Here is a 24954-nt window from a genome sequence, read left to right on the forward strand (position 1 = left end):
AACTCTTTCCTGGCTGACTGACAAGTACTCGACATGAAATTGCTTCATGAGAGTCGTAAATGCAGTAATCTTGCCCCAGAGCCTCATACATTATGCTCACAGTACATACCTGTCATTATATGGCACTAAATGCATCAGAATGAACTGATTTCATTAACTTTCCTGGATCTAGATTGGAATGGATAAAATACTCTGAAGCCTTTATCACCAAGGAAATGGTCTTGAAAGCTATGTTTACGTTATATCTTCACAGTACCAGTGTGTAGTTCAAGACTCAGGAGCTTATTAATTTATTATTAATTTGCTCCAGAATTAACTAACACTTGTTTTAATCTAATTTTGGCATAGCTGAAGAGAAAACATTATGTTTTTTTAAAAAAATGTTATTCAGGAAAGCAGGGATGGGGGCATGAGAGAAGGTCACAATAGGGGTGTTAAAGGGTTGTACAACCACAATTTTTACATTTTATCTTAAGGCTGAAGAAAATCCAACTATTTCTGTAATCTGCTGAAAGAAAAGTGTTCCAAATATAATTGTAGAACAGTAGGAATTCTGGACAAGGTATTACACCATTTATTATCTTAACATTTTGGACACTTTGACAGTAAGGCAGAATTAAAAAGGTCAATAGGAATAGAAGCATAGGATATTTCATTCAAATCTGAATTGATAATAAAGGTAAACTCTCTCTGGGTAACATGAATCAGTGGTTCTGCTAAAGTTGTCTCAACTCCTGCCATAAACTCCTTTCTTTTTCAAAACTTGTGTGGATATCTGGCTGAGTTGAAATTGCAAATTGTTCTAAAATAATTGAGTCTTTCAGTACTGTGGCTACTAACATGTACACAAAAAATGACACTTTTTATTAACGCTTCAGGGCCTGTTCTGGTGCAGGGATATTGTAGTTGATATTCCCAGTTCATATCTGGGAAATTCTCCAATGTCCATAAACGTATGGGAAATCCATATAATATTAAAATGAATAAAGTGGCATTTTATGTTTATATACTAAGACATTACTACTTTTTCTTAGCAGTAGCCAGTTAGAACAGAAGTTTAAAAAGTTAAGTAATGAGCCTTGTGACATCTCAAATTCAAAAACAACACAAAAAGTGTAGGTACAAAACTGCTGCTAGCAAGGATTTTCTTGCTATTTTCTAAGCCCGTGAGAGACTCTTCTCTCTCACAGAAGAGGTAGCAGAGTTATGTAAACAACCAAGCCACCTGCAACCTTGAAAAGTCTTGTTTATGGTATAGTAGAAAAATATTTTGACAATGGATGTTTTAGGATTTTAGCCAATCACCCCCAAGGGGTGGCTGATCCTTTGTCCAATTAGACTACGAAGAAAAAAGTCTATAAAAGAGTTTGTAAAATAATTAAATAAATCAATCTTGCTGCACAATTCCTGCCTGCTGGATCTTCTCTCCTCCTCCTCCCTATGGCTGCGGGACACGGTGATATACCGTAGGAACCAGGCCAGCGGTAATAAAAAAGAATGACACAAATTTAAGGAGCCTCTTAATGATAAAAGTTTATTTACAGTGGTAATAACAGATCAGAGGTAATCACTTTAGAACTGGAGCTGGTCAAAAAGTTTTAATATCCATCTTGCAGAAGTGAGTGTGATTTCAAAAGCTATTCTGCTTGTCTCTATATGATGTAACTAGCACCTTACAAAGCTTTTTCAGCAGAAAATAAAAATATATACCAGAAGCTTGCACACTGGTGTTTACAGAAGATCTTTGAAGGGACAGAGGGCCAAGCTAAAGTTTCTAGAAATCAAGCTTACATTTCAAATTGATTTCAGTATGCTATTGAAAATACTGATATGCCTTTTCTCACCTAAGAAACTATCCTGAACACAGTTTCCTCAAAATCAAGTTTGTCTGCCAGCAGGTAACACATTTTATTGAAAATTCCCAATGCATACTTCTCAAATAATGTTAAACTTTCCTTGAACTATCATATTGTTAACATATTAACAAAAGAAATCAGAAACAAGGGTTCTCATTCAAAAGGAAATTCTACTATTTCAAAACATGCTTCTAATATGTTTTCAAGGAAAAAGGTCAACTTTAAACGTTTATATTAATATGCGTAAAACAACAGTTTAGACAGAATGCAATTCAATTCAGTTTTATTTATGCTAGAAGACTATAGAACTGAAACTGAAGGAAAACTCAAATATTTTTCATTAAAATGGGAAATTTCAGCAATATTGAAACAAAATACACCTTGAAGATTCAAATTATAATTTTATTTAAAATTAATATTTTTCTATGAAATATTTTTTGGATGGGAAAAAGTAGTTTTGTCAAAAAAAAAAAGAAAGCTATGCCAATTTTTTCTAGCAATTTTCAAGTTTTACACATGATTCAAAAATGTATGGTACGTTACAAATTATATGGGAGCAATATCACAATTCAGAGAATTGACAGTATTTAGCAGGAGATGCAATGAGGAAATTGCAAAGGAGGCTTACTGTATGTCTGTGTATTGAAATTAGAGATCTGCAATTTTTTATTTTTCACCAATGCTTTAAAACAGACTTTTTATATTTGCTTGTTTGTATTTCATCCTTGAACTTTTCACTAAAAACATAGCTAAGATAATGATGAGTGTTCTTGGGGGACAGTAATTGCTCTTAGCTGGGTAGATTTGGTGACATCACAAGAGGTATGTGCGTGGGAAGTCAAAAGGACTCATAGCATAATGTATAGGTCAGTGGTTTTGAAGTAGAAAATCAGAAAGGAAGGTAGAGGACCCATAAGCAGGTGACCAGAAAACAGAGAAAAGAAATTCATTGCCATGTGTTGCACACTTGCTGATCAAACAAAACAAACAAGACAAAATATTAAATTTATCAAAGATCTGTATTTTTCATTTACTAAAAAAAACCCAAAAACCTTAAATATAGCTATTTAGAACTGTTATTATTCTGTAGGAAGTATGGCCTTGATTTCAGATGAATTTAATGTTGCAGCTATTTTTTTTTTTTTCTGGTAGGTAGCACAAAGTAGAAACTGTTAATTGTGCCAATACAGATGTCTTTAATGATTCCACTTTTCTCCTGCCTGGCACAGTAAAACACAATTTTATCTTTAGGATATTTATTTCTGTGGATAAAGATGGGAATAATCTTTAGCCTCTTAATAAACAGCTCTACTATTCCTTAGATTCTGCTACTATGCTTCAGAAATGTTGTTTCTCTTTGCTTCATTGTCTGAATTACAGGTAAATACATAAAGCTTTTAAGAACTTTATGATATGAACACTTAAAATGTTTCGGGCTGTTGGCCTTCTTTATCAATGCCCTAAGTATCAATTTGAATGGATTTATGACTATCATTTGAGTCATTACCAGTCTCAGTGGTAGTGTATTTATGAGCTAGTTGTGCTGCATTACAACCACCGACTAATAAAAAATGGCACTCATTAGCAAGATTCGAAAAAGAAAAAACATTTTCACTTTTTTTTTTTCCTTTTGCAGCTCTTTTATTAAGAAAAGAGGAAAGGTAACCTGTTGTTTTTGGGGGGTTCGGGATTTTTTCTACATTTCAGTATCTTACTGTGACAGCTGCTGGTTTCACATAACCATTGTTTCTATTTTTTGTTTCTTCTAATTTTGCTATAACTAAATTTCATTAACACTTTAGGAAATGTGAACATTTTCCTTCCATCTGCTAAATGGCTTTTAAAATCCATTTACTTTGATTTAGCAAATCTGGAAACAGCTGGCAAAAACGATTTTTATTAAGTTCCTCAGTTTCATATTTACAAGATATGTGACTTTCGTATTCTTTCTTAAGGTCTGTAATTGGTTTCCATTTCTCAACTGTACAATTTCTTTCTAAATGCTAATCAACCAGGTGGTCAGATGTTTAGTTATCATTCTGCACATTAACCAGTTTAATGTGCCTCAGTTTAAAAGTCTAGAGCTGATGATTCAAACGATGTGCACAAAAACTGTAAGAATGGTTATTTAGTTTTCAGCCATTACTTTCTTCTTCCTCTTTCTAATTCTGAACTTGATTGTGATGATTAAATAACCTAAGAAAAGAATGTGAAAAATACGTTCCCTGCCCTGGATGCCTGTATACCAAAATGTTGACATTTTGCAGCCTCTGATGTACCATCAGGGTAAAAGAATGAGCGATAGAGACTGGTTTATGACCTTCTCATTAGCTTTCTGCTTATTTTTGGATGTGAGAGCCCATTCACTTTTAGCTTGCTCCAGTTCTACAAGAGGAGGCATTCTGCAGCCAGCGAAAGCCACTAATTTGTTTCTGGAGTGACAAGTCCATGATCCTGGTCTTTCAGAGCTGCAGAAGATATGTCCATGAGTGCAAATCCATTAACACAGAAAATTTATCCTTTTGAGACATATTCTTATATCTGATACATCTGCTTAGGGCTATAGACTGCCACTACAATTTAAGGTGTGAATCAGATTCCCTACAGAATAATAATTTTTAAAAACCCAAACCCAAACCCTTTCATATCACTTCCCACTGAACTGCACACAGCTGTACTAAAACAGCATCACTGAGGTGCTTTGTATCAAGCCATACCTGATGGGCTTTTTCAGCTCCATGAAGATATTTCAAGTTGTCATTTTGAGAATATACAATTAAGGATCAGATGACCACAGAGAAGTGCCAGGATATAAGATAGCAGAGGCAAGGCTTGAGTCACCAGTATTAAACAAATTTAATCTGTTCTTTGATTAAGTCTTTGACACTTAAGTAAGGGCTCTATGTTTTCCTTTTATTTTTCCATGAAAATATATTTTTCTCATCTTCTTAACAAACTTAATTTGTGATCAGTTTCAAGCGATAACTGAGTTCCAGGAAAAAAAGAATACTATAAGCATTATCATTTGAACAAACATATATAAATCAGAAATTTGTCATAAAATTGTGGCAGTGGTGTATGCATCATCGTTATGCTCAATCTCCTCCCATAGATTCTTTCATTATCTCCAGTAGATACCACTGACATGAACTGAGTCAAAGACTTCCAACACCTTTGGGAATCCAGACTGCACAGATAAATCTTCACTGACTTTCTGCAGATGAGGTTAGCTTCTATGCAATGAGGAAATATCTGTGTTCCAAAATAACCTTTGAAAAATGTCACTAGACACTCTGGCACAGAAGGTTGACTAATTTGAGTGATGTTTCCAAATAAAAGAGTGAAAGACTGAGTAATGTCAGGCTCATAGGACAAGTTTTGCAATATTTCTAAATAGAATAGTGATAAACGATTACAACTTTAGCCATTGGAAAAGTTCCACACAGACACTGAAACCTCCCTTTGCTCCACTGAACATGAATCCTCAGATTCTTATGAAGTTTTCAGATAGTAAGAATAAATCTTGTTGAAATAGCATTTATGTAAGATAGACAGTGGTGTTCTGCCATATCTGTGTTTGAATTATGCACACATGATGTGCATATTCCACCAAAGTAAGGCCTTAAGTCATTAAACAGAAACTTTCAGTCAGTTACCATGAATTCCTAAACATTCATGAACACGTCTGTCAACTCATATCCATACCTTTTTGTGTAATTCTAATACTCTGAAATGTACCAGTTAAAATTTCAAGCACACAAAGCTGCACAGCATAGATTTTTTAATAGGCTGAGTTATGAATATTATGCCTTTTATTGTCATAATGAGCTAGAAATACATTTGTCATGAAAAGCTTCATTTAGCATTTAGTTGTTGACTAAATGTCGACTGATGGTTGATAAAAGATAATGTGCATTTCTCTGTACTACTGTCAGTAAGGCACTGAGCTTAACCCTGTGGGGTACAAGAGAGGCCACAGTGACAGAGGATGTAAAGCTGGCTTGGTCGGTAGCAGTTTTAAAAACATAGTTTCAACTTTGCATGCAATCTAGGTAACAAGGGGCATCTCTGTTATTAACAAAGGTGAATAGCAAAGAGATGACTTGACAGGGGATGTTTGTAGAGTACTTTAGAAGTTGTACTTAATTACACTAATCAATTCATACTATCAGCTCTCAGGTTTATGCTGGCTTTATGTACATGACAGAAATCCAGTTGAGGATGGCAGAAGAGCATATGAAACAAAAACCTTCTCTCATCTCAAAACTAGAAAAACTTCCCCGTTCAGGTTTCTGGCACTTAGGCACTTAGGAAGGCAGAGAGCAGGATGTAATCAGAGGCAGTCACACATCTCACAGGTTCTCATTCAGGTTCCCCTCTCCTCCACAAGTTTCTCTTTGTCCCCTGAAAAAGCTGGAGTAGTAGCAAGAAGTGTGCGATCCTCCATCCAGTGCAGATCAGCAATGGTGCTGCTTTCCACCCCCAATTACAGCATAAGGCCATTGCTGAGGGCAAAGGTGCCTCACCAAGCTGAGATGTGCCCAGATATGTCCAAGAACCTGAAGCTGCTCTTGAAATACCATATATTTGGTGATAGTCAGGGTGAGTCAAACGTGGGATTATCTGAGTAAGCAGTTCGTAAATAGTATCACACCTTCCTTTTTCACACACTTTAACAACACAAAGTTGTTAAAGTCATATTCCTTGCAAAATTTATATTCCTTGCAAGAATTCAAAACATGGCCCTGAGCATCTTAGCTTCTCTTAATACCTTGAGCGTTATCTCTGGGTAAGCAATGCTGAACATATTATTCAGAGCTAAGTCTGTTGCTCAGAAACTGGGTACACACCAGCAATCCTCACCCACTGTGTATGAGATGTATGAGATGGAAGCCTGATATTTTGGGGCCAGAAATCCCTCAGTGTTGCCAAATGCAACCACATGCAGTGAATGCATTTATGAATACGCCATTTTCTGTGGTTTTAGTTTCTAAAATAAAACCTATATTTAGGACTAGATGTGGGACTTTCTCTCATTACCATGGAAAAAAAAGATTTTTCAGGCCTGGCAACCAAATTTTAAAACAAATGTCCTAACCAACAAACCCCATATTAAATAAATAAATTAACATTAAACTGTATTGTTTGTATGATCTTTGTGTACACTGTGAATGCCAGTCTCACACAGCTTTACAGAAGAATGGGACAAAACCAACAGTCTCTGAGGCAGCAAAGGATACAGCAATGCTCATATTCTCTCTGCATACTGGGAACTCCAGGAGCCAGAAGGCAGAAGTTTTCTAGAAAGCTGTCCAAGAGAACAAATGTTGGGCCTTGGAGCATAATTAAGGAAATAACTACTTCTGTTTGACATTCCTCATGAAAGAATGTGTTATGTCTTATGAATTCAAAACATGCAATTAAACAAAACACATTCCCTGTTCTCTTGTTCCCCAAATAAAGTAATTCAGAAACCATCACTTTGAATTGCTGGCTGTATTAGCTAGCACAGACATCGAATATTCAGCTGGGAGCCTGTCTGAGCACAAATCCTTTAAGCTGCACTCCAAAAGTCAACTAAACTTAAGAAACAAAAAACCTCTTCATAACTACTATGTATATGATTATGAATAATTCCCTGGCAGTTATTGAAAGAAAATTATACATCAAACCACCCTCTTCTCCATATTTTGTACGCTTTCAACTGCAGGTAAAGGACAGACATTAAGTTGAGTGTTAGCTGCATTGTAGCCGTCTAGTATGCATTGTTTGTGGAAAATGCCTTCATCTTAATTTTGTTAACTTTAAATTCAATGGGACAGATATTTATAAATTGGTATTTATCCTGCTCTGTTGAAAACATACTTTGGATACAAGGGCTGCATATTATCAACTAATTTTTCAGCATAACTCTCAAGTTAGTTTCCTTATTATTCCTGCTCAAGGTTACACAATACTATATGAACAGAAGATGTATATTAATTCCACTTCTTATAATGAGAAAATAGTGAAAATTTTTTAAACTTTCATTGGTGTGTTTGTTTTGCAGAAGAAAAAAAAAAACAACAACAACAAAACAGATAGCATAAGATGTTTACTTTGTCTTCCACTTGCAGTTTGATTCACTGATTATGAAAGACAGTAATAAGAAGGAGAGCAACCTTGGTGAAACACACATTCATAAGGGGCCTCCTTTACACTTCCTAATCTCCTAAGAGAAAGATCTAGGACACCAGGTAGGTGTCTAAGACAGCAAACTTCAGAAGCAGGAGGGATGGATGATGTTTCTTCACATAGCCTTTATGAAAATGTGCCATTCCAAATTTGAATATTTTATGATTTTTTAATTCCCTCTCCTTTGAATATTTCTTATGAAGGGATTTCTATTCTTTATCTTCCAGTCTTTAATGAGCTTTTACCTCCCAACTAGGCACCAATAACTATCTTATATATTGTCATAACTTCATTTTACAAAAAGTCTGTGTAACATAAATATTTTTTAAGACAAGTATGCAAACTTTCAGTCACAATTTCAAATGTACCCGACTAATGTGACTATAAAAAAAATGTATATATCATTAAAAATACTTAAATAATAACTTATGGAGTAGCCATGCTCCAAAAGGTTCCTTGATGTAGAAAATTGAAAGATCAGTCATTCAGGGATGAGAGAATGAGAGCATCCTGGGAAGCAGATTTATTGTGAGTTTCTAGGTTAAATCTAACACAAACTCTCTTAAAACCATGTTCATGCAGTTTCACAGATATAACAGATGTGTTCACTGAAAGAAGATTTCAATCCATACTGTGCAATTGTTGAAGCAAATTTATAAATTAAAATTGGAGTTTTAGAACAGAAAAGGCACTTTTGGTAAGTTCAAGCTGAAGGGAGAACATTCTGGTGATTAAAATCACTGTACATCATCATTTCTTCACTCTCTTCTCCATACTCTACTTAATGGGTAAATAAAAACTGCGAGATTTTAGACAAAACTGAATAAACTTAGGGTTTTCCCCTAGACTAGCAAATGCATGCCTTAGCAGCAGATGCAATTGTGAGCACTGACTTTTTTATTTCCTAAAAAGTAATAGATTTCCTCAAGCATTTTGCAATAAGGGAAAAGATTTCTGTATAAAACTGTTAACAAACAGCTTAGAACACTGGGGTTTTTTTGTTTGTTTTTCCTTCTTTGCTCAGTGGCAAAAAAATAGCACAGAAATTTATAGTTTGAGTGTCTTCTTAAAATTAACTATGATATTCACTGTTCCTGAATACTACAAGGCAAAATCTGTTTAACTTACCAAATCATGTGTAATGTTAGCTACCATGATCAGGAGGAAGGATTTTGTGCCAGCTGTCTAAGTTTATACTTAGACATGAAAATAATACTCCAGGTAAAATATATTTTTCCTCTCACTTCAGTGTGGGGTAGACAACTGTACACTTGGCATTGGCTCAGTGAATTCTTGGGACTTCTCCACAAGATTAATATTTTAATGCTCGGTCACTGTATGCTCTTTAGTTTATAAGACACCCTTTGAAGATCAAGATTCTATTGCCTTAGGAAATGTACAAAGTCTGTAGCATAAAAAGATGAGCAAAGACAAAGGACACAGCAAGACTCAGTGGTCTCTAGCAGGGCAGGTTTCTGCCAGAAATGTTAACTCAGTAATTCCAGTCCATGGCCAGACCCATTGGGTTCGTATTAGCTAAACTTCTAGGTAACAAAAATACTGCAGCTATATAGAAGCTCACTCAAAAACCTTAACTAAGCATCAACCTGTCTGTCCTTTTGTACAGCTTCCAATGGCACTGCAGCACTACCCCTCTGCACTTACCAGCTGATGGCAATACATCAGACAGTTTTCTGAATTTGGGACCTTCATGCAGGCAGCTTCAGCATACAAATCAAATGTAAATTTTATGATACTTTGATGCAATTGGCTTGTTGGATTTTCAGTAAGCCTTCAAAATTCAAGTGAACCCTTTCTGTGAAATAATTCCAGTTCTTGAAAGAACTGAGATAAAGTAGATTGAATTTCCAAACTGTTTTTTTTCTTTCTGTCTGACAGGAGGGAAAACTGGTATTTTCTAATCAAGGAGGTATGCACACCAATGAGTAAAATACTCTTTTTTATCAAGAGCAAGACAGGTAAGATTATATTAAATACACTCCTATGGCAAATTATTGACCTTGGCCTGCATGACCTGCTTTTGCTATAATCAGTGCTGCTGCATCTAAAGAACCCTCTCAATAAAACACATAAACTGACCAGAAGCATCTTTTTTGACCTATCTCAGATTCAATGTCAAATGTATTTGCTTAAATTACCTAATTTTCATGGCATTTGGAATACCACCTTGTTGATTGTCACATCTCACTTGAGATTAATAATTTAACGCAGAAACATTGATGTTTTAAGTTAAATGCTGCTCAAAACACGTGTTTTACACTGTCTCATGCCCAAACAAAAGTAATGTATTGAGACCTCCTCCTGAGTCATTATTACATTACATAATTTTTTTTTTTTAAATGGAGACTTCATATTCAGTAAGCCAGGTAAACAAAATTTTTCAAATGAGAAACATATAAGGCAATCACACAAAATTAGACGTCTGAAATAACTCAGATGATGCCATTTGTTCACCATATTCTTGCTATTTCAACTGACAAAGAATTTAATTAGAATATAGTGTCCTTATAGAAAAAAAGGAGAATGTCGGTGTCATGTAAGTTGTTTTAGTGAATAATTTGGTCATATCTCATTCAATATAATGGAAAATAAAAGAGGATCTTTACTTATATTTGAAATCTTTTTTCAATTACATATCCAAACAAAATCCAGATGTCTCAGCACAATACTTTATGCATATGTTGAATAGCTTGTTTGTTCCTTTTGTTTACTTACTAAATAAAGAGAAATGCTGCTTTTCTTCTACTTTTTTTTTTTTTCCCCAATGATCTCTGAGTATATCAACTAACATCTGATTCAAAACTTACTAACTTCTCTAGCATTTCTTAGAGAGGATCCATTTTTCCTGTTTGGCAGCATTGTCAGGACACTTAACTTAGCCTCTGTGTTTTTATCTGCAGCAGATAATATGTTGTGTTCTACTTCTATTGTCAAAAAAATAGCACTGGCATAGTCAGTAAAATTGGTGAAATTTAATGGGTTGTTCTATAATTACACTATTTTTCTATAGCGTACCATTCAATTGCTGACTTTAATCAAACATACAAGCTAATTATACTATACATTTGAAGTTACTCTGAAAACAAAGATTATCCTTTACATGAATAATTTATACCAAATATTACACACACACAAATGTGCTTTGCCAATAGCTCTGCTACTTAACCTCTTAGTAAATTTTTTTTTACTCTTCTACAAATTCTGTGTAAATCATTACTACATAAGAGTCAATTTCAGAATATGTGACAGAGGTAAAAAGGCACACAGCTTCTTCTGTTTTTATCTGATGCTTTAACATTATTGAAAAATGCAGTAAAAATTCACTTCCTTGAGCTGATATGAGTGACCATTTAATGTTGTGTCACTGAAAGTTCATACTAAATTTGTCTAAGGTGTTAGGTGCATTAAGTTGTTAAATCTAAGAATTCAGAAACATTTAAAATTATCATATATGTACAACCTTACAGGAAAAGATGTTAACTTAGTAAGACCTCAAATTAATTAAATTTCTCAGCAAAGAAACTTGGTGAAAAATACTTGGTTTTGTTCATGTTAAAATCCCCTCTATGCTCTATTGAAAAGTGGCCCCTTTCCACAAAGAGGGCCCTATATTCCAAAACACTTAATGTAGCTAAAGTGTTGAAAATAAAGGTTCTGAGAAATATATATATATATGCATATACACATCTATCTATCTATCTATCTATCTATCTATCTATCTATCTATCTCTGCAAAGCTTTTATTTATTTAAAAATAAATATGTTGCTATTAAAAAAAGGTTGCAAAAGCTGCTATTAAAAAAAAATATATACTGATCCTTTACAGTCTTGCTTTTTGTCATTAATCCCCAAGGTTTTCTTCTGTTCTGAGTTAGTTTTTTATCAGTGCTTGCCTACAACTCATGCCAGTTGATTTTGGTGATAGAGTAACACTGGTACAACACTGGGGAAAAAGAAGATGTGGTTTACACTAGAGAAGGAAGTCAGTATAACACTGGATATAGGAATCACAGTCTAAGTCTGGTAATAATAGAGCAAACCAGAAGATTAAACAGTTACCCAAATACAAAATATATTTTAAACTACCTTAAAAGCCAAGTGAATGAAAGGATTTGGTCCTCTTAGACTTGAATCCAATCCCTAGCCTTTGTTTTTCTGCCAGCCTGTCTAATGATGAAAAACAGGGATAAAAAGTAGCCCTGACCTGGTTAGCAAGCATAAACTTTTCTTTGCAGTCTTCAAGTAAAACAGAAATTGCTTAGCCAAGGAATTGCTGCCATTCTATTTCTCCTTTAATTTACATGTCTTAATCTCTTCCTTAGTATTTTTTAAAATCCTTTTTACCCCTAAAGATCCTGGCATGATACAATATGTTACTTCAAAGTGACATCAAATTCTTTCAGCTTGACATTTTAAAACATAAATATTTTTGCATCTTTCCCATTCCTATATTTTGGGGGATTTTTCCTGTTACTGCTGAACAACTGAATTTTTTGAGTTGTCCTATGTTAGCTGAAAAAAATCTCTCCAGCTCTGCAGGGTGTTGAATGTACAAAGTGTCATTGCATTTTTGTGTGGATGTTTTGTCTCCTTTTTTTCCTTCACAAAAGCTTCCATCTGCTTCCATGGCAGAAATAGGAGGCTGCACTTGTTAACCATGGGGCATCTGGTTGCTACTTCCTGCATCTTTTCCTTACTGTCTTATGACTAACCCTATTTTTCCCTTATCATGGAATGGATGATGCAGGGTTATAGTTGTAGCATTTAAATGGAAAGAGATCATCATGAGAGACAACTACTGAAAGGCACACCATAACTTAGGTACTAAAATTTGGAAACAATTAGAAACATTGAGCTTGGTGAAGGCAGCATCAAGCTCATACAAATTCAAACCCTAGAATAACGTAAACAGCTCTAAGAAAAAAGTCCTTGTATTCTTCACCACACTTACGTGGTATTCTGCTTCAACAGTTTAGATATCATAAGCTTTTCCATTCCCTTTCAAAAAGCAAGAGATTCTCAAACTTCCGAGCTTGCTTTTTCAGCTTTAACAGCAAACTTAGGAATGTCAAAGTAGAACAAATTCCCATCCTGGATTGTGTGACAGTCAGAGGTGCCAATCTGTTGGTGTACACATATGAGGTCAGCATTAATACTTCATATTAGTGTGGAATCTCTACTTGAAAAAAAAATCAGTTTCAGCATTGTTCTCTGCTAGGTTACTTATGACTGCAAGCAAAAGATGATTTGAAAATAAAAATCTCCATAGAAACTGATGATGGACAAGACCTAAGAGAGGACAAAAAGAAATTTTCAATTCAATCTCTTACGTGAAGATAAATTTAAAAATTCCCACCTGAATGAATTAAAGCAAAAGGCCTTAAGCTGTAAATGTCTTCATTGCATTACTAGTAGTTTTACATCTAAAACTAAAGGAGGATTTTCCTAAATGACTTCTAAAAGAGAAACAATAAAACATATTAATCTGGATTCAAGGCTGGCAAATTTAATTCCTAGATGAATGTAATGAAACAGATAGGAAACTCTAGGTTAAGTTTCTGTTACAAAAAGGTACAAATCACTTCTTACTTTCAGACACTGTTTCATGTCCATGTGTAAATATAAATAGAGTAAATGATTAATTACTAAGATTATCTCTGATTATTCTTTACATTATTTTGTCATACATTACTTTTATGTCAGAAATCTACGCAGTGTCTTCTCTTTCAAAATTTCTATAGACCCCTGTATCCAACAGAAGGGAATAAAAAAGCTGCTGTCCGTCTTCACTGCTATTTAATCAGGTCGTGGTGCCATTATTACTGCTGGTAGATTTTCTGTACAAAATTATTTGTGATGGGTTGTCAGCATTTGTGCCATTTGTGTTGGATAACCTGAAGACGAAATGAAGAGCTTGTGATGCTGTCCTGGTGCTGCAAGGAGACTGACAGTGTCAGAAAGAGCCTGCTTGTAAGAAACAATCCCATAAATATTTTTGAAAATCCTTAAAACAGATAGACCTTTTCATATGGAATCAGCATACAGAGCATGTGGCCTCAGATTTTTTTAACTCAGAACTCTGAGGCTTATAGGCAGATTTAGTGTAGTGTTGAATAATGGTTTCGGATACCTGGCCTCTGCAGGTAGCAGATGAGAAGTTGTGGTTTTAATCCCATAAATTGTTCTCTGTTCTCAAATCCTCTACTGTCTTCAATGGACAACAAAGAAAACAAGGACAACCAGAAAACAAGGAAATAAGCACTAAAATATCTTAATTTTGCAGGTGGCTAAACTAAATCTCACAGCCCAGAAAAGGAAATGTTTCTCATGCAGAGACTGCTGAAATCCTTGTCTGTATACAGCCTCCAACTTCCATCTTTCCTCTTTCAACAGGCCCTTCAGATGATGATGGATAGTAACTGGAGAGTTCAAAGTATAATTCAAGTTGAAATGGATGTCAGGAGGCCCCTAGACCAAACTTCTACTCAAAGTGCTTCAGCTGTGAGATCAGATCAGACTAATATCTCAGGGCTTTAACAAGTCTGATCTCCAGTGTGTTATGGACAAGAGATTGCACGAACTTGTCACACAACATCTCAGATCCACGGTTCCATGGCTTCTATAGCCCAGGCTGCCAGTAATTGCCACATCCCAGGACTTCTTTCCCAGTGAACAGTAGATCCATCTGTGTCACCCTTGGTTGTGCCAACCAGTGTTATCCTTGTAACCCTCCAGAAACCTCCTCAACTTTCCATGTCTCATCACATTGCCGCTCCAGCTGATGTCAGGGAGTCTTGACTCTTCAATGAGCATCAGCGTCTATGATCCTAAGAGTTCCTAGAGCTATTTAAAGAAGGCTTTTCACATTTTTATCCTGATCCAGTAGGCTGGAACAATCTACCCCCATGCTCTTGTCCTCACTTATCTCTTCTTAGATTCTGATCCACATATGTTCACCAGACCATCATTCATTCCATAAAAGCACTCTAGGCTCCTGAGCTAATCTTCTTATCAGAGTGCAGTTTCCTCCTCTTCTCCCTGCCTGTATTAGTGGTGGACTGACTAGGAAGTGTTAGGTTAACAGTTGAACTCAATGATCTTAGAGGTCTTTTCCAACCTAAACAATTCTATGATTCTATCACACTCCCTCTGCCTTCGTGAGCTCTCCCTCTGCCCGCATGGGCCCTGAGAGCTGCATCCCCTCTCCAGATCTACTCTGGGCCCAGGATGGCACTCTGCTGTGATCCATCACCACTTGTATGAGGAATGAGCAGCTTCTGCCCCTCCCTGTGCATGCTTCTGCACAAACTAATGCATTTGTTGAGTACTGCTGGGAGCTGAACTCTGGGCTGGCAGGCAGTACAGGTGTCTCCCTAGCACCAGTTGAACAGGGATTATCACTGCCACTTCAAAAGTCAGCTGAAGACAGAAGGGCAAAGTATCCTTTGACCAGCAATATCTGATGGACACTACCAGAAACAGGAACTCTAGGAGCCTCTAGGAGCTCTGTAGCAGCTGCACCAGCACGCACCAGCAACACCAACACGTACCCTGAGGCTCCCAGAAGTTCCCAGATCTGGAAGCAGAGTTCACAAACTGCTGTGCAAACCAGTGTGTCTGCTAGCAACAGCCATTTACATTGCTTGTTTATCGAATAAGCTTACATCAAGGCATAACTGGAAGATGATCAAAATTATCACCTTTTCATCGAAACAGACAGTGCTATAACGAATAAATTCTTCAGTGGAAAAATTGCTTTTTTCCAGTGTTTCCAGATCTAAAGGAAATACTTCTTTTATCTTTTTAACTCCACTGAATTTTGACTTCAGTTTCAGGTCAAAGTTAGGTGAATAAAATACTTTATGTTAATCATTTCATTAAATAACATTATTAGATATTTTCTCATCAATAAATGTGCAGCAACCCTGTAAAAAATTAACTTACTATCTCTGACCTTTTGACACATCTTAATTGAATCTTTTATTACTGTTTCTATTTTGTGAATATTTTATCTATTGGGCTTGGTTTTGGACAAAAGAACATCTTCAAACACTGAACTTTCCTAGTGACTCTGTTACAGAATATGGATCATCTTCCAAAAAGTACATAGCTTGGAGGAAAGGAAGGAAAATACAGAGTCGGAGCCAAGAAATCCTTCAGAAAAATAGATCACAAAACAACGTTTGCCCACGTACAGAAGCTGATAACAGCATTGCAAAATGATAAATAAGCACATACAACGAATAAACACAGCTAACGATCCTTTCAGCAGGGAAATGCCATTTTAAAATTAAAATATAGTTTATCATATTAATAAAAAATTCTATTTTAGTTAACCATTTTGGAACAGATGTTAAGAATGCAGTGTTTTCATGCTGCAAGAATGTGTCCAGAGTATGGACAGACAAGGAAGTACACAAGGGCAAACCTGGAACTGGTGAAAAATAATATTTTGAAACAAACTAGATTTGTGTAACTTTGTCATTTTAGAAAGATATATTGAACTTTCCAGCAATGGTATTTTCAATGACAGCATACTCTGAGACTTATCTCAAAAGTTTCTGCCTTACATTCTTTTCTATGTCTCCAATCAGGTTAGCAACTGCAAAAAACCATCTGAACTATAGCAGGAAGTTTGTTCCCCTCAGATAATCTGTGCTGAAATAACCTTAAAAATAATCCCAAGTGACAAAATATGCGTTCACATCAGGTAATTTGCATCATAAAGGCTATATCATTTAAGCATTGTTATCCTCTCCAAAGGCTTCCAATTCTACCTTCCTAAAATTTTGCTGAAATTACCTTTTCTCCCCTAATGCATATTGCCATTCCTTTTCAGATACGTCACACTGATAGGGAAGCCTTCAGTATGATTTTGCAAAAAGTATTTCTTACACTATTGGCAGATTTTTGCACAAGGAGTTAGAAACAGATCTGTAAAAATGCCAATTGTGTTTTTCTAAAACAAGGTTTTGTTGGTTTTCTTTCTCCCTGCATGCACTACCACTACTCTACATACAGCCTTTAACACCAGGCTCTTATATTCATGTTTTTTCCTGGTGTTCCTTTTATCCTTCGCCAGAAGTGGTAGATGTCAGGTATTATAATAAAGCCCTCTTCAAAAATTATTCCCTTTTTTTTCTGATTCCACTTACAAATTGATGTCTTGTTCATTTCATACTGGTATACTTAGCTCTTAAGTAATTCTTTCCTTTACAAGACTCAGATGTAGAATTTACCCTGAACTTCAAGAGAGGCAACTTCGGCCTGCTGGAAAGCAGCTCTGTGGAGAAGGACCTGGGGATCCTGCTGGACAAGAAGCTGTCCTTGCACCAGCAGCTTGTCCCTGTGGCCAAGAAGGCCAAAGGTATCCTGGGGTGCATTAGGAAGGGCATTGCCAGGAGGTCAAGGGAGGTGATCCTGCCCTCTACTCAGCCCTGGTGAGGCCTCATCTGGAGAGCTGTGTGCAGTTCTGGGCTCCTCAAGACAGGAGAGACATGGGGCTCCTGGAGTGGGTCAAGTGAAGGGCTGTGAAGGTTATTAGAGAACTGGAGCATCTCTCTTATGTGTCTGAGGGAGTTGTTTAGCCTGGAGTAGAGAAGAATGAGAGGGGATCTTATCAATGGATACAAATATCTTAAGGGCAGGGGATAAGAGGATGGGGCCGGGCTCTGCTCGGTGATGCCCAGCAACAGGAAAAGGAACAACAGGCACAAAATGAAAGTCACCAAGTTCCATCTAAATATGAGAAAAACTCCTTTACTTTGTGGATGACAGAGTACTGGAACAGGCTGTCCAGGGATGTTTTTGACTACCCTTCTCTGGAGATATTCTAAAACCTGCCTGGATGTGATCCTGTGTAACCTGGACCCTGCTTCATCAGAGAGGTTGAACTACATGATCGCCAAAGGACTGCTCCAACCTCAACCATTCTGTGAAATAGCTCAGGTCTTTAGCTTGTGTGTTAATGACATACATGCATTCTGGAGCATCTCTTTTACGAGGAGACACTGCAGGAGCTCAGCCAATTTAGTCTGGAGAAGACTGAGAAGTGACCTCCTTAAAGCATATAAATATATCAAAGGAATTTTTCAAGAGGATGGTGCCAGACTCTTTTCAGTGGTGCCCAGAGGTCATGGAGTCTCCCTCTCTGGAGACATTCACGACCCACCTGGATGTGCTCCTATGTGACCTGCTCTAGGTGACCCTGCCTTGGCAGAGGGATTGAACTGTATGGTCTCCAGAGGTACCTTCCAACTCTAAGAATTCTGTAATTCTGCAATATTGACAGATTTTAGCAAGTTTATAACATTGTTAGCAACAGGACTGAACTATTTAATGCCAAGTTTTTCGCTAGGTGGCTTTGCATCCAACTAAATAGTTTTGCAAAGAATTTTTCAGAATGGCATAAGCAGTATTCTTTTTTTTCTCATTATTAGTGGAAATGTTTACTACATATAGAAGGGTTAAGCTTTATTCATGCAAAATGGCTGCAGGAATTGGACCCCTAACAGCCTCTAATATATTATCATATTTTAATACTGTAAGTTATAATTCAAGTCTACCAAATTCAGTTGCACTGTACATGAAAACAAGAGTTGAGACAGGCTTTTTAATAAACTGAGTGTTCTATGGCCATAATTAAGTAAAAATTTGACAATTGATTTAACATCGATATTTTTACACAGGGACTACACCTTTTTTTTTCCTTTCCACCACATATAGCATGGATTTCTAAGTCTAGAGGTCATTTTTCACTCCAGTTCTCACCCCAGTATCCTTGTATTTTTTAAATTTCTGAGACTGAAGCAGCAGCTAATCTCAACGTATCATTCTTCTTATGCTTTCATAAACATAAGAGAAGTTCTGTGATTTTCATATATATTTCGTTCAAGCTCTGAGCCAAGATTGAATCAATTAGAGTGATTTTCCTAGTTAGACATAAATATGTAACAACTCTAATCTCTGTTTAATGACATAAATAGCTTATATTTAGTTCTTCTGAAAATACTTGAGAAGGTTATGCTATACATAAATGCTCTATTTCAATCGTTCTTTTCCATGTACCTGCATCTGAGATACATCTCCACTACTGCTGCTGAGTTTCACAGATCCCTTTGTATCAGACACTCTATTCACCTATACGAAAAGGAAGATCCAGGTTCCAGACAATTTGCAATTTAAACATAAGGCAAGAGATAATGTGAGGATATGAAATGACAGCAACATATATCGAAACAGTAGAAAAATAATGACCAGCAAAACAAGCTTTGGCCACTTCTTCTAGTGGTGTAAGTTACTTCACAGGTTTTTATAGACGTCTGAGAAATTTTTGATGAGATGGGCTAGCCCTGCGACAGATTAGGGATGAGGGACATTTTTAAAAGCAGTAAGAGAAGCCTTATAAAAATATGCTAGCTAGCTGTCTTATCTTCTTCCATCAATTTGTCAGCAAAATTCAATTTTTCAAAAGCTTTTCTGTTTGCAACTTGCAGACCTAGGCTTAGTGCAGCAGATGCTGGTCAGGGTAGAAACAAGCCATGCGTACACATTTGGTCTGTGGAGGGTCACCGACACTTGCTTCTCCTGATCAGCAATTTAACACTGTTTGCCTCTCCAGAGGGCACAGGTGTATTGCAACTGCTGCTAGAGATGAAGTTGTAATCACTGCAGTTTAACACTTTCAAGGCTCACTTCTGTTCCCATGCAGGTTAACCCAAGACCCAAAGATAGCAACTAATACAAGCAACTACTGATGATCTTCTTTCAGCAAAGTAGTTGTAGATTTAACTTGTAATGATGTCCATGCTTGGGTCCTGAATTTTGTCCAGCTAATTTTACATACACTGTTGGAACATCAGTCATACTGATAAACTGATTATGTCTTATCAAACTTCCTTTTTTTCCCCCAGAAGTTTAATGTAGCCATTAAAATATAGAAGATAATCCTGTGTTTAGTATAAATCTTTAGCTACAGCTAAATTATTTATTTCATCAGTATATATATATATATATATATATATATATATATATATTAATATTATAAATCCATATTCGTATACATCTTTTATACTAATTTCTTCTTTTTGTGAAGTTAAAGTGGGAGAAATGAGGAAAAAGCCCATTTTCACTTTTAGTTTGCACTGTTAATCCCAAAGGCTTCTGAACTACAAGAGTAGATGATAAATCCGTGCTGTAGTTTTTGAATCTATAAATGAAATACTGAAAGAAATTATCCATTGTCAATCTGTGAGTAGCATTCTACAGTGTCACAGCGGGGATTACTGCAACAAGCATATTTCAAACCAGGAGTCCCGTGGAAACGAAGTATATATGGACAGATTCGTGGTAGATGTTTCAGAGATGTTTATTTCTCCAGCCGCATGGCCGGGGCTCAGCTCAGGAACCCCCCAGTCACGGGACCCGAGGGTCCTTGGCTACACCAGGGAACACAAACCAACCAATGGGAAATGAGACTGACCAGGGGCAGGGAAACCCCGTGTCTCCCCCCCAGGGCCCCTCTCCCAGGGCTCCATGGCAGGGGGAGGGACCCCAACACTACAGTATAACTTTTTGACCAGAAATGAAATAAAAATGCTGCCAAACCACTTAATTAGTGCATTTAAGAAGTCTGTGCTCTGTTACAAGATCTACTAGGACAGTTTCTGGGAAGTTGGAGATTTGCCTAGGCAATACCCTGCAAAAAGACACAAAACCACCAACAACCCACAAAGCACATAGAGGGTTTCTCAAGATGTGTACAATTCCAAAAGCCAGAATAAAAGATAGCAAAAAAACCCTTCCTTGTAAATAGCAAAGAAGAAACCAAAGTGAAAGTCACATTATCATTGGAAAAGAACAAAACTCTTGTATTGGTTGTGCGCAGCCTGGTTTTTGGTAGCAGGAATCTCTGATGGCTCTGAAAGATGGACATGCTGCTGGCCAGAACTGGGCCAATTAGAAAGGTGGGTGAAACCACTGTGATGACATTTAAGAAGAAAATAAAAGAAAAAAAGTCACAAGATTTTGGATTCTAGTCAGAGAAGAGGAGGAGGTGAGAACATGTGAGGGAAACAATATGGATACACCAAGGTCAGCGAAGAAGGAGGGGGAGGAGGTGCTCCAGGCACTGGAGCTGAGGTTCCTCTGCAGGCCATGGTGAAGGCTATGGTGAAGCAGGTTGTCCCCCTGCAGCCCATGGGTCCATGGGGGATGCAGAGATCCACCCACAGCCCATGGAGGAGGTGCCCATGCCGGAGCGGGCGGATGCCTGGAGGAGGCTGTGATCCAGTGGAAGACCCAGTGGAGAGAGGGGGCCCTTGCTTCCAGGCTGGGGGAACTGCACAGGGCTGCACTCCATGGAAAGAGAGAGCCACGGTGCAGCAGTTTTGGGAGGGCTGTGTGCCTGTGGGAGGGGCTCTCGCTGCAGCAGGTGCAGTGTGGCTGCTGCTCCTGAGAATGGACCCACGCTGGGGAAGTTCATGGAGAACTGTCTCCCGTGGGAAGGGACCCCACGGAGGATGGACTCCTCTCCCTGAGCAGCAGGAGGAAATCTCGGTGATGAACTGACCACACACCCATGCCCTCCCTGCACTGTTGGTGGGGAGGAGGGAGGGGCTGGGGGGAAAAGATGTTTAAAGGGCTTAATTTATTTCTCATCATCCTCTTCTGATTCTGTTAGCAATAAATTCACTCTAACTTTAAGTTAAGCCTGGTTTTGCCCTTGAAGTGTTTTGTTGGTTTCTTTCCTCCTGGTGCTTGTTTCAACTCATGGAGCCTTCCTTAACTATTTTTTCTTTCTCTTCTCTGCCCAGCTGTGGCAGGGGAGGGTGAGCGAGCAACTCTTGTAGGTGCCTGGCATTGGGCCAGCATCAAACCACAACAACTCTAAAAACCTATACTGCAGAACTGAAGGATTCAATATTCAGGGTCCCTTAGATATTGGAGAAAGAAATATTCACTGCAAAATCCATGCTTGTTTTAGGAAGTCCACAATGTTCAGTGGGGCACAACTGGTGGCACCTAGATCAAATCTGGACACAAAGAGCTCTCTTCCATCAACACATTCCCTATATTTCAGGAAAAGCAGACAGTGTTTAAATTGTCCATGGCATTCAGACATTAAAAAGCTGCCTCCTGCACACAGCCTCCTTAGTTCAAGTCCCTAAATTCCTGCACCTGGCTGAGGAGGATCAAATGCAGGCAGCTTGCTGCCTTCAGATGGCCCTGATACCCAAGGGAGGGATCGTGGGGTTAGATGAAATTGGAGAAATTGGATATCTCAGGTCTATCTACACCTCTTTAGATTTGTTCATTTGTTTGAAAGATTTCTGAAGCTTTAACTTCAGCTGAACTGCTGTACTGCACCCCCTTAGTCAAAAATGCTAGGGAGAAAACATGAGGTTTGGGAGCAAGAAGATTTCTTCTGAACTTTCATATTACATACCTTTATGTTTTGTCTTCGGTGGCTTTGGTTTTGAAATAAGGGAAGTGGTCTAAAGTCTAGCAAGTTGCACTTTCAAGGATTCTGCTTTTACAACTTTATGATTTGCTTTCAATAAGGTATACTCAGAGATGCCAAGTAGGATCTTCAACCTGTTGTACATCTCAAGATGCATAATGAGAATCACAATATCTCATCCATAGAAAACACCTCTTATGAATAGAAAATCCTCAGACATACCAAAAATTGTATTTATTATTTATCTATATTTTCTGTTTGAGTCAAAGAACACAGTATCTCTCTCCCTCCCTCCCTTTCCACCTGCCCCTTAAAAAAGCATGTCTTTTTCATCCCAGGGCAGAATTGTCATATGCAGAGCTCAGAAAAGGAAACAGATGAATCTAAATGCACACTGAATTCTCAGTAACCTGGATTGATTGAGAACTGTGTTTTCTAGATTAGTTGTAGCTTCCTTTTAAATAAAAAAGGTAGCTTTAAACAAAACAAAACAAAATTTTGATTCAAAAAAACTGCTGAAATAAAGGTGCAGACAACACTGCTTTTCCTTAGCGCTCTAAATCTGACATCTATTTCTACCTTTTATCTTTGTCAAGATAAGGGCTTCATATTATATACTTCTAACACCTTCCTAATTTTCTGCTTTTTTCTTTTCAATTTCCTAAAACCAAAACTGGTTTTGAACCTATCCATCTGGCTTATGTCATTATAACTGTCTGATTGGAATTATCTTCCCTATGGCTTTGCTAAGCCCATATATTACTTTGCCTCCAGGAATCTTCAGTCTAGTATCTTCTCTTTTTTTTCCTTTTTTTTTTCTTCCTTTTTTTTTTTTTTTTTAATTACCTTAAGAAACAGATTTAGGAACGATATTTTCTTATCCCCTGAGAACCTAAGTTCTTTCTCATAGATCTCACTGAGTTTGAACACAAATGGCATCTTTATAGGCAACAATGAATGTAAATAAACTTCTTAAGCACTCAAATCTCTTGCATACTAAAGCAAACAGAACATTGTGCGTTTGTACGTTTTCTAAGTGAATGAAAAATCCATAATATTGACAGCAAGTACATGGAGCAGATTTATGTAATTATGGCTTGAAAGTCAGACAATAATGTAATCTATATTATTTAAGTTAGATTACCACTAATGCCAATACATTTATCACCCTTTTCCCAAAAGACTTTGTTCAGAAGTTACAGAAGTCAAGGGAAAGAAATTTGTTGACGTCAATGAACTTTGAATTAAGTTCAGACTGTTTACTTGATTTGTCTGCTCTGGTACCTAAGAAAGCACTTTTTTCTTTTTCAAAGCAATAAGTTCTTTCTTTCACAGACTCCAGTTCTGCATATTGTCAGCATAAAGGCTAAGCAGCTGACAGCATTTCTCAAACCATGATACTATGCTAATTTCTGATGCAACTGAAAGCAGACTACATGAACAGAAGGATTGGTATTGTAGATCGTCTGTTTGTTTGCAAAGACACATTTTTTCTCAAGTGACCAGTATGCTGAATGATTGTTCTCTTGCCAAAGTTTTGTATCCTATATAGATGGCCAAGATTATCATAAGTAAGTGGCAAATATGAGCTAAGTGTTTGTGACAGAGGTGTCTGGCCTCTTAGAAATACTAAGTATCCACCTTCTGCAAATCATGGTAGGTTTAAAAGTACCTGTGGTTTGGTCACCGAAAAACCCCAAACAATCAAACCAAAAACAAAGCGATAAAATCCGAGTTTACACTGGCAAGTTACTATGTATTTCTTCTGCAAAAGACAGAATGAATGTCACAATTTACCTTTTCAAGAAATGATGAGCAAAGATCCATCAGCTGCATATAAAGGACATGTACATGCATTGCCATGACAAATGGAAACAATCTGGATAGAATCTTGGAGACATAAATTGTATTTTATGGAGCATATCATTGTATTTGGTTGTTTACGAGATGCAGAATGGCATGACAAATGAGGTGTGACACAGCAAGTCAACTTTAAAATAAAGCAAAACTCTTCTCTTTCTGGATCTGTTACTTTGGATTATGTCTCAACAAAACAGATCCATAGGAAAGGAATGATGAAATATTCAATGCATTTGAAATGTCAAGGGTTGTGGCAGTTCAGCTAGAGTTAAATCCTGGTGGAGGTAAGTTTGGCTTTCCAGCTATAGAATGGATTTTAGTTCATTCCTAACACCTAATTATGGTTTAGAGTACTTTCAAGAAGTTGAAAACAATTACAACCATTTATGAAAACATATTTCAGGTCACTTATGTTCACTATGTCCTCACTACTGAAGATTAGGAACTATTCTTGAACATATTCATTTTGTGGAATCAGTTTGTATACCAAGAACATATGGTAGCACTAGAGATGAGAGGAGATATTCAGTTCTTAACTACGTAAGTGGTATATTAGAGCAGAAAACATCAGAAACAACCAGC

The sequence above is a fragment of the Corvus brachyrhynchos genome, unplaced genomic scaffold (genome assembly GCF_000691975.1).
Source record: "Corvus brachyrhynchos isolate BGI_N302 unplaced genomic scaffold, ASM69197v1 scaffold23, whole genome shotgun sequence".
In the NCBI taxonomy this organism is placed as follows: domain Eukaryota; kingdom Metazoa; phylum Chordata; class Aves; order Passeriformes; family Corvidae; genus Corvus; species Corvus brachyrhynchos.